Source organism: Ornithorhynchus anatinus, chromosome 16 (genome assembly GCF_004115215.2).
Source record: "Ornithorhynchus anatinus isolate Pmale09 chromosome 16, mOrnAna1.pri.v4, whole genome shotgun sequence".
In the NCBI taxonomy this organism is placed as follows: domain Eukaryota; kingdom Metazoa; phylum Chordata; class Mammalia; order Monotremata; family Ornithorhynchidae; genus Ornithorhynchus; species Ornithorhynchus anatinus.
In genome coordinates, this window is record NC_041743.1 from 25,260,040 (window position 1) to 25,270,974 (window position 10,935).

A 10,935-nucleotide genomic window follows, 5' to 3' on the forward strand; every position below is an offset into this window, starting at 1 on the left:
CTGGGTTCCGATCCCGGCTCCCCCGTCTGTCCTCTGGGAGACCTTGGGTAAGTCACTTTACTTCTCCGTGCCGCACCCACCTCATCTGTAAAATGGGGATGAAGACAGCGAGCCCTGTGTGGACAGGGACTCTGTCCAACCCGATCGTCTCGTATCTATCCCGGCTTTTAGCACAGCGACTGGCACATAGTAAGAACTTAACAAATAGCCCAATTATTATTATTTTGAGTGCTCAGTACACAGTACTCTGCACACAGTAAACTCTCAGGGGATACCATCGATTGAGTGATTGACGTAACCCACTGAACATTTCAATGCTCTTCCGGACTCACAGCTGTGACCCAGCCTGGAGCTACTATGGCAGGAAATCAATCAATCATTGGTATTTATTGAGCGCTCGCGCTGTGCAGATCGCTGCATTGAGCACCTGGGAGAGCATCATAAAAAAAAACAGACTCACCGAGCGCATTTCCTGCCCGTAAAAAGCTTACGGTCTAGAGCAAACTCTCCAATACAAGGCCACTGAGAACCCCAAATTGGTTTTTCAGCGAAATGGAGATCTTTTGAACTGACACTCAGTACACTCTTCGAGTCCTTTTAATCACAGTCATCGATGTGGGAAAGTCTTCGTCGGGTTTCCGTCTGCGGTCTCTTGGCTAAATACTCCAGTATATGCTGATTTACTCGTCATAAAAAGCTTTCGTTTTACCCCGTTTAAGAAAGGTGGACGTTTTGACGGATAATGGCGCTAATCGGGCTGCTGATTGAGGAGATCTGACTTTTTGGACGGGAATGTGAACGTTCACGATTGGGGCAGCTCGGCTGTCGAGGTGAGGGCAGATTAGCGGGCGGGGGGGGGGGGCAGGCCACTGGCTCCAGCTGGTGCGGAGAAGAAAACTGGAATGGAGCAGCCCTGGGAAAATGTTTGATCTAAAATGATAATTCAAATGAAAAAAAACCCCTACCTAATCAAGCCACATTTCCTGCATTCAGCTCTGGTTTCTAACAGTGTTTTACCTCACAGGTGTCTCACTTGACGATCTGAGACGCCACCAGGGAAACTATACAAGGGCAACGATTCTTCTTGGCCCAAAAAAAGAAACCACCAGAAAAAAACAACCAACACACCTTAGGGAATGGACAGAGATCGGGCAGGTGTCAGGTGCCCAGCACATTCAATCGTATTTATTGAGCGCTTACTATGTGCAGAGCACTGTACTGAGCGCTTGGAATGGACAATTTGGCAACAGATAGAGACAATCCCTGCCCTCTGACGGGCTCACGGTCTAATCAGGGGAGACAGACAGAAACAATAGGAATAAATAGAATAAAGGGGATGTACGCCTCATTAACAAAATAAATAGGATAATGAGTTTTGCCCTGTAGTAGATTGCCTTCCACTCAGTAGCCACTGCCCAAGCTAGGAATGGAACGGTTAGGCCTCTGCTCGACTCTCCTTCCTGTAGTCAAGATGGGTAGAGTACTGGATACTCTCCAGGTGTGACCCTGAAGGGGTGTTTAAAAACAAATACCGCGATGATTATTATTATGATTATTATTATTATTGCTGTTAGTAATCCCGGATCTGTCTGTCACTTGCTGTGTGACCCTGAGCAAGTCACTTAACTTCTTCAGTTCTTTTCATTTATATCTGCCCCGGGGCTTAGAATAGTGTTTGCTACATACTAAGCGCTTAACAAACCCGCATCCTGTCCTGAGCTAAATCAGTCAATCCGAGAATCAGTGGTATTTATTGAACACTTTTGTGCAGAGCACTGTACTAAGCACTTGGGAGAGTGAAAGAGCACGGTCTTGGGGTCATGGGTTCTAATCCCGCCTCTGCCACTTGTCAGCTGTGAGACCTTGGGCAAGTCACTTAACTTCTCCGTGCCTCAGTTCCCTCAACTGTAAAATGGGGATTAAGACTGTGAGCCCCATGACTACCTTGTAACTACTCCAGCGCTTAGAACAGTGCTTGGCATGTAGTAAGCGCTTAATAAATACCGTCATTATTATTATTATTACAAGAGAACACAATTAGCAGACAAGTTACCTGCCCATAGCGAGCTACCAGCTAAAGCATTCAGTTTTCTTTCCCAGATGTATCTTAGTATCATTAGTATCTTTGAGCCGTGTGAGAAGAGGAAGAAGATGGTTGAGGGGGCGGGAGGAGGGGTGTCTGCCCCATTTGCAACAGTAGTAGAGAAGCAGGGTGGCTCAGTGGAAAGAGCCCGGGCTTGGGAGTCAGAGGTCATGGGTTCTAATCCCGGATCTGCCGCTTGTCAGCTGTGTGACTGTGGGCAAGTCGCTTTACTTCTCTGTGCCTCAGTTACCTCAACTGTGAAATGGGGATTAAGACTGTGAGCCTCACGTGGGACAACCTGAAGACCCTGTATCCACCCCAGCGCTTAGAACAGTGCTCTGTACATAGTAAGCGCTTAACGAACACCAGCATTATCATTATTATTAATCTTTGCAGAAGGAATTATCCACAGGAAAAAAGAATCGCTTCTGTAAAGTCGTCACCGTTTACGAGAGCCACAAAACTACTTTTTCTGGCCTCTTTCAAATCAGAGGTTGAATTCTGGTGTGCAGACTCTAGGAAAGGGAGTCGATCCGAACGAGAGGTGAGTGCAACTCAGTTACTCTCACCACCGTTTTCGATCCGCAGTTTCCTCTGGGCTTCGGAGTTTGCCCGGCTGCTTCAGGCTTCAATCCGTAAGGACGGTTTTCCAAATAAGGAATGATCTGTGTAATAATCATAACGACAGAGCTTCAACGCCATCTCATTGGCCCTATCAGCCGAAACGCAGGCAATTGCAAAGTCGGTTATAATTGGAAATAAAATAGGGGCAGAGGGATATTTCAGCCCCATTCCTCAGAAACTGCCATTCCAAAAATATATATATATATATAATACTTTATTTTTATCCGTGGAAGATTTTTCTACCTCAGTAATAAATTAACATGTCAAAAGTACTTTAACCTGCTGAGATGGATCATTCCGCTAATATGGGTAACACCACGGACTCCAATAATTAGTGTAAATTGCCTTTGAATAATACCGAGCTGGGAACAAGTTTAACATGCTAGTGCTTAATGCCCCTTGCAATACAGGATGAAGAGTCCTTAATGGAGCTTGGAAAAACAACGAATACCTATAAATCAAAGAAGAAAAGCCGTTTTTGATGCATTTGTCTGAGAGTGTGAGTTTTAAACTAAATTGTTAGCACTCCTCCCCGCTGAGGGTCAGGGATTAGCTGGGATGGGAGATTCTTTTAGAATATTTCACACTGACCAGGGGAGGTGGGAGGTTTCAAATACAAGTGTTTTCTTAACCCTAATCCCTCCCTCTCTGCCCAGCACAGCTCAGACTTTCTCTCTAATTAGGAGAAGAATTAGTAGGTGGATAAATGTGTTGGAGGATGAGGAGGTGATTAGCTTTCTCCAGACGAGGATAGCGATTTCAAGGCGTTACTGAATTCATTCTGTGCTAATAATTTTTGGCAGTGCGGCCTGTGTCTAAGAACGGGTAATTATCGGTGGGTGAATTTGGGGCATTTTTTCACTCTCTGGCGAGTTCACTTTTATATGATTTCATCTTAGGAGGAAATATTTTGAACCGGGTTTTGAAGACTGTCCAGTCATTAGGAGTCGTTACAGATATTAGCGCCACTTAAAAAAAACACACCCAATAGCCAAGTGCCTTTTCGATAGGAGGAGAAAGTACCCCAGACCTCAGAAACTAAAAATAAAGGCACTACGCTCTTTTCTAGGCCCTCGCTCCTAAAGTGTAATTTGTCTATTTTAAATCATTCTTAGACACTTTCTGAATAATTTGGTACATTTGTGGCACTGCAAATTGTCCCAGGACCCATCTTCTTTCCACTAGGCCAAGCTGCTTACCCTAATAGGTTTTGTCTGAACCCTAAGAAATTTGATGCAGATCTTGTTCTGATTTAGTTCCCCGATAGTGATCTACTGCTAGTGACCGTCATGCAACCAGCCAGAGAGAGAATTCTCTTCCCGAGTTAATAATAATAATAATAATAATAATAATGTTGGTATTTGTTAAGCGCTTACTATGTGCAGAGCACCGTTCTAAGCGCTGGGGGGATACAAGGTGATCAGCTTGTCCCACGTGGGGCTCACAGTTTTAATCCCCATTTTACAGAGGAGGCAACTGAGGCACAGAGAAGTGAAGTGACTGGCCCAAAGTCACACAGCTGGCAAAAGGCGGAGTCGGAATTCGAACCCATGACCTGGGACTCCCAAGCCCGGCCTCTTTCCAGTGAGCCACGCTGCTTCTCTGTTAATGTCCCATTTATCTCATTTTGAGCTGAAGTCATAATGTGCCACATGCTCCTTAAAGCTCAGAGCTCGAATGATGAAAATTAACCTAAGCCCCACGGTATTCATGCACATATCTGTAAATTATGTATTATTATTTATTTAGATTAACGTCTGTCTCCCGCTCTAGATTGTAAGCTCGTTGCAAACAGGAAACGTGTCTGGCAATTCTATTCTATCGTACTCTCGAGAAGCGGCATGGCCAGTGGAAAGAGCCTGGGCTTGGGAGTCAGAGGTCATGGGTTCTAATCCCAGCTCCGCCACTTGCCAGCTGTGTGACTTTGGGCGAGTCACTTCACATCTCTGTGCCTCAGTTCCCTCCTCCGTAAAATGGAGATTAAAACTGTGAACCCCACATGGGACAATCCGATCACCTTGTATTCCCCCAGCGCTTAGAACAGTGCTTTGCACAGAGTAAGCGCTTAACAAATAGCACCATTATTAAATGCTTAGTACGGCGCTCTGTACACAGTGAGCGCTCAGTGAGAAGCAGGGTGGCTTAGTGGGAAGAGCACGGGCTTGGGAGTCAGAGGTCCTGGGTTCTAATCGCGGCTCCGCCACTTGTCAGCTGTGGGACTTTGGGCAAGTCGCTTAGCTTCTCTGTGCCTCAGTGACCTCATCTGTAAAATGGGGATTAAGACTGTGAGCCCCACGTGGGACAAGCTGCTTACCTTGCGTCCACCCTAGCGCTTAGAACAGTGCTTGGCACATAGTAAATACTTAACAGATACCATAATTATTATTATTAAATAGCACTGATGATGATCCCACACTAGGGATAGTGAACCTGAACTAATGAAAATAGAAATGTCCCATCATCTTTCCACCTTTCTTCTCTTCTTAAGATACAAGTGAGCACTTGTGCCTGGGCCCGTGGTTTTATTCTTCAACCCACAGAACAGGTTTGCCCCATGGTCGAGAGGCCGTTTTCTGGGTACCTGAGGATTTGCCGTCTTCAAAAAGATAATGGGACAATTTACGATTTGGGAAGCAGCAGTGTTCTCCGTCAGGCTTCAGAGTGGGGCTCGTTGGTTCATTCAGGTGGATTTACTGAGCACTTACTGTGTGCGGAGCACTGTACTAAGCATTTGGGAGATTACAATATAGTAATAAACAGACCCATTTTCTGCCCACAACGAGTTTACAGGCTGGGGGCACGGGAGGGTCATCCAAGCGTTGCATTTAATCGGCGGGATTTAGCGTGTGCTAGCTGTGTGCGGAGAGCACTGTATTATTAAGTGCTTGAGATGGCCGGAAAGCAGGTTTTCCTTCAACGCCGGTTCCCGCCGAAATGTTCCGGCACCTTCCTTTCCGGATCGTTTTTAGGCTGAACTCAGTCTTTAACCCCACGCCCCGTGCCTAAGTCATGCCCAGTTTTACTCGACAACCCGTATCACGAAGCATTAATCGGGATTACGTTGTCTGTTGATTTTTATCAGCTCTGCTAGCTAAGCCACAAAAGCAGCTAATAGAGTTCCATTTAAGAGTTGGGTTCAGACATCTAGTACCACGTTCCGGTTGACTGTACGGGCACCGACCCGAGGTTAGGAGCGACCCTGCTATTTGTAAGCTGGCTTTCTAGTTTGGACTATCAGATGATCTTTTCCCATAATGGGTTGCACCATAGCCAGTGAAGGTTTCTAGGTGAATAGAAGTTTTACTTCCCCTTCTAGCTTTAATGCGGCAGGTAGTTAAATAAGTGAGGTTGGTTTTTTTTTTCCTGGGAATGCTAAATAAAGCCAATTAATCGCTTTCGTTTTTGCCCCGTTGACTTCTAAGGCTGTTTCGTTTCCAACTCTCAAGGGCAGAACGTGTATTCTTACTCTTATTGAGAAAACAGTTCGGGAGAGTGCTTCGGGAAGGGTGGGCCGATCAGCCGCTTCAATCCTCATCAGCCCTATGCATCCAGGACTGAGCCTCGTAAACTCCGCTTGAACCCAGTGGGTGTTGTGGACCGGAAGTGTGAGGAGATTTAAGCTGCCGGCAATTAAAATTGATTTCTTCATCAAAACTTGGGTTATTCTAAACGTGTTTGTTCCTGCTTCTACGTCTGATTCTTTCAGACCGCCCCGGAAAATAACTAGGGAGTAAGACCGACGCCGCACATGGAAAATTAGCTATTCGTGCGTTGGGCTTTCGGTCGTTCGAGTTACGCAACCCTAGTCGGTAGCCTCATTAACGATTTGGGAGCAGTGTGAAATTTGAAAACAGAATTTCATTACAATATTTATGGCCCAAATCTGATATGATCAAATAATAGGTCTCCTGGTAGAAACGTCTACGTGTCATGTAGTAAACTCGATAATTATGAGAATATATTTAAGGCCGCGGAACTGAATACCAAACCGGGAGATTAATATTTCCGTTATATAATTACAAGTTCAAGGAGTTCAGCGTCTTATCATCGTAGAGTAAGTAGAGGAAGTAGAAACGATCCTCTTTAATTTGTAATTATCGAACTGAAATATAATGTCTACCAGTTTTCTTCTTTCTTACCCTTGTGCAAGGGAGGACATTGGTATGCAGAATCTATGCACTAAGCAATAGTACACTATCAGAGAAGGGCATGTTTGATTATTCTTTAAAACCAACTAAGAGAAGTTAATCTCATTGAACTTCTTTTTATTCAACAAAAGAGTTAGATGTTTCCCAGCCTAATGTGACTATAATGTTCATTAAATGGACTTCTTTACACCTTTAAATGGATTAACTGTACATCTCTACAGTCTAATTATTGTACATGTCATTCAAAAAAGAAAAAAAAAAAAACAGATCTAATTCAGGGGATGATAAAAAGCCCCGTCTTTAACCCGTGAGGCAGATGACACCGCAACAAGCGAATGGGATTTTTAACAGTGCCATTTTAAAAATGGACAACATCCACACCGGAGGGGCCGATTCCGCCCCTCCCCACCCCGACCCTTTGAATGCGGTGAATTTCTCTGACAGTAATTTACTTTCCGAGATTTAGAATCCGATTATATTGGCATCTGGGCTGCTTCATTATCCCCGTGCCAGGTACGTTAAAATTTCCTCCCACCCAAGCCTGGCCGGTTAATGACTGCAACTTGTCGGAGTGATGGCATCTATTCAGATAAGAGGTAACTTATGAGCTTCCATAATTTGGTTTTCGGCCCTTGGGGATTCCTTTATTGCTCCTCTACCCGGATCCGCAGCGAGGCGGCATGCAAAGAGGGTTATAAATGGGATTCCTTTTTGGGGAGTATCCGCTCCGCCGTGGCGGAGAGGAGGGGAGACCGGAGGAGACGTTTAACCCCCTACCTTTCTCCAGTGACCCCAGCCCTTTCCGTAGCTGATGGAATTCCCGCGGTCTCTTCGGACCCCCGTTCACTCGAGAGCTGCACTCTTCACCCCCGAGACCCCTCTTCCCATTGGTGGACAGCAGTTTTCTCACGGGGCTTTACCCATCTCGGTCTGGAGCTCGGGCCTCTGCTCGGCAGCGTTGGCTGAGGGAAGGGCCCCGGGGTGGGGAAGAAGGAATCTCGGGGAGCCGACAGCACGAGGGGTCAACCGAGCCGGAGGAAGCCAGGCCCCCGTCGGACGTGGGAGACTAGTCGGAGATGGCGGAGATGCCTTTGGGTCGCTGCCGGTGACCGTGCGGAGACACGCTCCCCATTCGAAGCCTAATCGAAGACGCATCCCCTCCAAGAGGCCTTCCCTGACTAAGCCCTCCTTTCCTCTTCTCCCACTCCCTTCTGCGTCGCCCAGACTCGTTCTCTCTCTCCCAGCCCCACAGCACTTACGTACATTGCTGTCATTTATTTATTTATAGTAATGTCTGTCTCCCCCTTTCTAGACTGTAAGCTGGTCGTGAGCGGGGAAATCTGTTTATTGTCATTTTATACTCTTCCAAGCGCTTAGTTCAGTTCTCTGCGCCCAATAAGCTCTCAATAAATACAATTGCAATGAATGATATGAGACACAAGCAGTTCCTAACTTTGGCCAGCCTCAACCAATCACTAAACATCAATCAATCAATCATATTTTTTGAGCGCTTACTGTTTGCAAAGCACTGTACTAAGAACTGGGGAGAGTACAACTTGGGGAAGCGGCGTGGCTCAGTGGAAAGAGCCTGGGCTTCGGAGTCAGAGGTCATGGGTTCGACTCCCGGCTCTGCCACTTGCCAGCTGTGTGACTGTGGGCAAGTCACTTCGCTTCTCTGTGCCTCAGTTCCCTCATCTGTAAAATGGGGATTAACTGTGAGCCTCACGTGGGACGACCTGATTACCCTGTATCTCCCCCAGTGCTTAGAACCGTGCTCTGCACATAGTAAGCGCTTAACAGATACCAACGTTATTATCATTATTGTTATTCTTACAATAGAAATATATAGTGGGTGCATCCCCTGCCTATAATGAGTCTACAGTCTAGGACCGTAATCACTAGAACTTATTGAGCTCCTGCTGCACGCTGAGCACTGTACTAAACGCTAGGGAGATATCACAGAATTAGTACATGTGATCCGGTTTACCATGACAGTGAAGAACGTGAGTGAAAAATAAAGGCATTAAATAAAGGAATTAAGACCTTATCCCAACGTGTAATATTAATTATGGGAATCTTGGCAACCTGTGTTTTGTACCGACTTCGCTTACAAAAATAGGCCCCGTACTTCGAAAGAAAGAGAATTTTCAGGGAAAAGCAACTTGTTCTTTCGTGAGTTTTCCCTGATGAGATGTCCTCTGATCGGTGTTTACTGCTTTCTTGTTAATTTGATTTTGGAAGATCTGTATGTACCTGCAAAGCTCTCACCAACTCCTGAAGGCACAGACGGAAAACGACACATTGCTCTCAGAAACCTTTTGGAATAATTAACATGCGGAAACTGCAGTCTGTGAAAAATGTATGTTCACGTTGACTCTTCAGAGTGGAGCACCGGTGAAAGATTAAGGGCCGGATTGACACGCCCGGTTGGGATGGTCATGGTTATTCCGATTAGGATTACTGTATGCGTTAAGCCCCGACGATGTCAAGAACTGTTCTCAGTGCTGGGGTAGATACAACTTAATCACGTATGACACAGTCCCTGTCCTACAGAGGGCTCACAGTTTAAGTAGGCGGGAGAACAGTCATTGAATCCCCATTTTACAGATGAAGAAACTGAGGCACCGAGAAGTTGAGACTTTCCCAAGGTCATCCAGCTGGCAAATGGCAGAGCTAGGATTAGAACCCAGATCTTCTGAACCCCAGGCCTGTGCTTTTTCCACCAGGCCACACTCTTCCACTTTGGTTTCAAAGTAGATGCAGTGTCAGGTTTTTTAGAATGTTGTCAATCCAAGCTGCCTGAACTGGGGACTCCATGGCTGCCTGGGAGCCTAGACTGTCTCTATCTGTTACCGATTTGTACATTCCAAGCTCTTAGTACAGTGCTCTGCACATAGTAAGCGCTCAGTAAATAGTATTGAATGAATGAATAGGCTGGATTCTTTCCCAGCACTTAGTACAGTGTTCTGCACCTCGTAAGCCCTTAACAAATGCTATCACCACCATTACTACGGCTACATCACTTCCACATCACCCAGGCACTTGGCTACTTTCTCCCCCTACTAGCACTTAAAAAGAAATCTTTAAACTCTGTCGCTTTTCCTTCTTAAAATTATTTTAGGCAGTCATGTTTATTCAGTACTTACCGTGCGCAGAACACTCTGCTAAGTGCTTGGGAGAGTACAATACAACAGTAAGCGGACACTTTCCCTGCTCGTAGAATTTGTCTCCTCCGATTCACCGGAAGCTTCTTGAGGGCCGGGATCGTACTTACTAAATCTATAGGTGGGAAGCAGCATGGAGGAGTGGATAGAGCACGAGCGTAGGAGTCAGAAGGTCATGGGTCCGTCCGTTCATTCGTTCGATCGTATCTATTGAGCACTTACTGTGTGCAGAGCACTGTACTAAGCGCTTGGGAAGTACAATTCAGCAACAAATAGAGACGATCCCTGGCCACAACAGAATCACAATTCTGCCACCTGTCTGCTGTGTGTTCTTGAGCAAGTCACTTAACTTCTCTGGGCCTTAGTTACCTCATCCGTAAAACGGGGACTAAGACTGTGAGTCCCAAGTGGGACAGGGACCGTGTCCAACCCGACCTGCTTGAATCCAACCCAGAGCTTTGTAGAGGGCCTGACACACAGTAAGCACTTAAATACCAGAATTATTATTAATATAGTCTCCCAAGAAGGCGGCATAGTAAATGCTCAATAAATCCAACTGACGGAGTGATACTGAAACCTCTCCCGTATATTATGATGTGGCATTTTGTTGGAGAAATTTTGAAGTCTTTCATCTGTTTGGCACCCGTAAAATGATTTTCCTCATCTTGAAACAAACGAAGTAATTCTCTACCACTTATCCTCTCCGGTCTTCTTTGTGACTTGGAGGTCCACAGTGTCCCGCGGCGGGTACATTAAGAAGTGTGAAAACCAGGTGTTCGACTCTAATTATTTGCTTATTGGCAGATCTGACGGCCGCAACGTCCGCTGTGGCAATCCGGCGGTGATTTGCTGCCGGGGGAGGCCTTTTTTGGCCGCCATCTGCGGTCCACCAGCGGGGAAGGGGGGGGTCTCCTGG

The 10,935-nt window shown here is 46.0% G+C and overlaps 1 long non-coding RNA gene across 1 annotated transcript; it reads left to right on the forward strand.

The window, feature by feature from the left end:
* The first annotated feature begins 268 nt into the window (after positions 1–268).
* Positions 269–3,835, forward strand: LOC114817444. Its single transcript, XR_003765305.2, has 3 exons — positions 269–830; positions 2,480–2,627; positions 3,118–3,835. It is a non-coding gene; the product is annotated as an uncharacterized LOC114817444 (long non-coding RNA).
* The last annotated feature ends 7,100 nt before the right edge of the window (positions 3,836–10,935 follow it).